The sequence below is a fragment of the Numida meleagris genome, chromosome 1, assembly GCF_002078875.1.
Source record: "Numida meleagris isolate 19003 breed g44 Domestic line chromosome 1, NumMel1.0, whole genome shotgun sequence".
Lineage (NCBI taxonomy): Eukaryota > Metazoa > Chordata > Aves > Galliformes > Numididae > Numida > Numida meleagris.
In genome coordinates, this window is record NC_034409.1 from 72,656,351 (window position 1) to 72,659,539 (window position 3,189).

The window sequence follows — 3,189 nt, forward strand, 5'->3', positions numbered from 1 at the left end:
GGTACAGCAGCCATCTGCTGGTTTGAGGCACCATTGTTCATGAAGGTCTTAATGCAGGACGTAGGACATAAGACAGTTCCTTGTCACAAAATCCATGGTAAGTTCGGATATGATGACTTGTTCTGAAGGAAGTGCAGTCTAAACATCAGATTGTGCCTCTCCAAGAGCATTACTGAAGAGATGAGTAACAACCTGGAAAAAAAAAGTCACATAGCACACTTAGTTCCGCATGAGAACAGGTTTTTAGAATCAGCTAGGGTATCATTTCCTACCAGAGGTGTCACAATTGATAGCCCTTTAACATCAGTCTCCAAAGCGATCAGCTCCGTAGTAAGATCTTTCTGCAGCGAAGCAGGGAATTGCTTCAGTAGGGAAGGAAAATTCTGACAGTGAAGAGAGAGCCATGAGAAGCTGCTGGGTGCCATTAGCTCACCCGAGAGCAGCTGATGAAAGTGGATGATGAGGCATGGGTGGGGCCAGGAGCAGCAGCGTTACACCCCTGTGTGTACAGAGGTAGTCCCTAGGGATCACTAGCGGCCATGAGCCGTGCAAGTAAATAGTGTTCTAGCACAGCCAACCAGCTTCCAGGTTTGGAACTAGGTGAAGCACTCTAGGGCTCTATTAGTGTGGTGATGGGCACTCATCTGAAGACTAAGACAAGTGCCCCTTCAGGGAAATCCCTGGGGACATCTGATGCACCCACCCAGACAGGCCATGGTAAGAAAGGAGACTTTAGTTCAGGTGGTTGATTGTACCAAGTGTCTTGAACGTTCTCTCAGTGATAAGGTAAGATTCACTAGATGCATACATGTGGATGTTCTTTTAAGACAATTGGCAAAGCTGCAAGAAGTAGTTAAAAAGTTATGTACCAATAGAGGTGATGAGAGAGTAATTAACAATTATGTTCCAGTAGGGGACAATATTGAGAGGAAGGCACCTTTATTCCTGATGACACATAAAAGTAGGGCTTGTCTTCCAGCTTCACTGCCAAAAATAAGTACATTCAGATATACAGATGAATGACACCCAGGATTAAGTTCTGCAGGAAGAAACCACACGGGCAGCCTGAAATGGATATTGTGAAAGGAAATACTGTGTGTTTGTAGAAGGGGACTATCTGATAAAGGCACTGAGTCTCCCCTCTGGAAGGGAGTTGTGAGAGGTTTGCTGCTTTGTTGGAGCCGAGATCTGGGATGCTGCTGAGAAAGTGCCACAGCTTGTCAAGACCGTGGACTACATCCCAATGTTTCTCTTTCATGCGGGCACAAAAAATGCAGGAAGGTGGAACATGGGCAGATTCAAAGAAGACTATAAAGCCCTGGGAGCACAAGCAAAAAGCACTGGAGCCCAAGTTATCTTCTCCTCAATTCTCCCAGTCGTAGGAAAAAGAGAAACTATAAATAGACGTATATTGCATATCAATTCCTGGCTATGTGGCTGGAGGCTGAGTGAGGGTTTTGGTTTTTTTACAACAGTGGGACTTTCTACAGAGATTACAGTCTGTTAGAGAGGGATGGGATCCACCTGTTTAGAAGCAGTCAGGTGATCTTTGGCAGCAGGCTGGCTAACCTAGTGATGTAGGCTTTAAACTGAAGGACTTGTGGGGAGGGGTCCAAAATGACAATGCTCATGCCGTTGAGATCAACTGGGGAATGAGCCAGGCCAACCAGAACAGTGACAAGTGTTCCTTAGCTGCCTCCCATGACAGAAGCCAAAAGACCAGCTGTCTAAAGATTGAGTATAGCAGCGGAGAATTCTCTTGCCTCCCTCTAGGGATACCCACACCCTCTGCTACTTTTTCTTCTTCAAGTGTCTGCGTGCCAATGCACAGATCATGGGGAATAAACAGGAAGAACTAGAGATCTGCACACGGCTGCAGGACCACAGTCTCATTGCAATCATGGAGACATGGTGGGACAGCTTGTGTGACTGGAATACTGTCATGAATGGTCATGCTCTTTTTAGGAAAGTTAGGCTAGCAAGGCAGTGGAGTTGCTCTTTATGTAAGAGAACAACTGTAATGTATTGAGCTCTGCCTAGGGATCAATGCTAAACAAGTGGAGAGCTTGTGGGTGAGAATTAAGGGGTAGGAGATGTGGGTAACCTCACTGTGGGTGTTTATTACAGGCCACCTGATTAGGAGGAGGAAGTTGATGCGGTTTCATGCAAGCAGCTGGAAGTAGCCTCATGATCTCAGTTGTTGGTTCTCATGGGGGACTTCAGCAAGCCTGACATCTGTTGGAAAAGCAATGCTGCCAGGCACACACAGTCCAGGAGCTTCCTGCAATACACTGAAGACAAATTTCTGATGCAGGTGGTGGAGGAGCTGAAAGGAGAGGTGTGCTACTGGACCTTGTTCTTCCTAACAAAGAAGGGCTGGCTGGGGATGTGAGGCCTGGGGGGCAGACTGGGATACAGCAACCATGAGACAGTGGAGTTCAGGATCTTGTGTGGAAGAAGCAATGCAATAAGTAGGATTGAAACCCTGGACTTCGGGAGAGCCAACTTTGTCCTCTTCAGGGAGCAGTACCTACTTGGAGGTACCCCGTGGGCTAGAGTCTTGAAAGGAAAGGGGTTCTATGGGAGTTGGTCAGCATTTAAGCATCACTTCTTCCAAGCTCAGAATTGGTGCATCCCTAAGAATAAGAAATCAAGCAAAAATAGCAGAGACCTGCAAGGATGAGCAAGGAGCTCATGGGAAAAACTCAAAGGGAAGAAGAAAGCCTATGAAATGTGGGAAAAGGGCTTTGGTGCTTGGGAAGAATATAGGAATGCCATCAGGGATTGTGGGGATGCAATGAGGAAGGCTAAGGCCCACTTGGAATTAAATCTGGCAAGGGAGGTCAAGGACAAGAAGAAAGGCTTCTTTAAGTATGTCAACATCAAAAGAAAGGCTAGGGAAAATATGAATCTGCTGCTTAATGAGGTGGGTATTCTGATAATAAGGGATGCTGAGAAGGTGGAGATGCTGAATGCCTTCTTTGCTTCAGTCTTTACTGCTAAGACTGCCTCTCAGAAATCCCAGACCCTGGAGATAAGAGAGGGTCTGGAGGAAGGATGACTTCCCCTTGGTTGAGGAGGAGCTGGCCAAAGATCGTTTAGGCAATAGGAGCCTGCTTTGCAGGGGGGTTGGACTCGATGATCTCTATCGGTGGTCCCTTCCAACCACTACAATTCTGTAATTCTCCA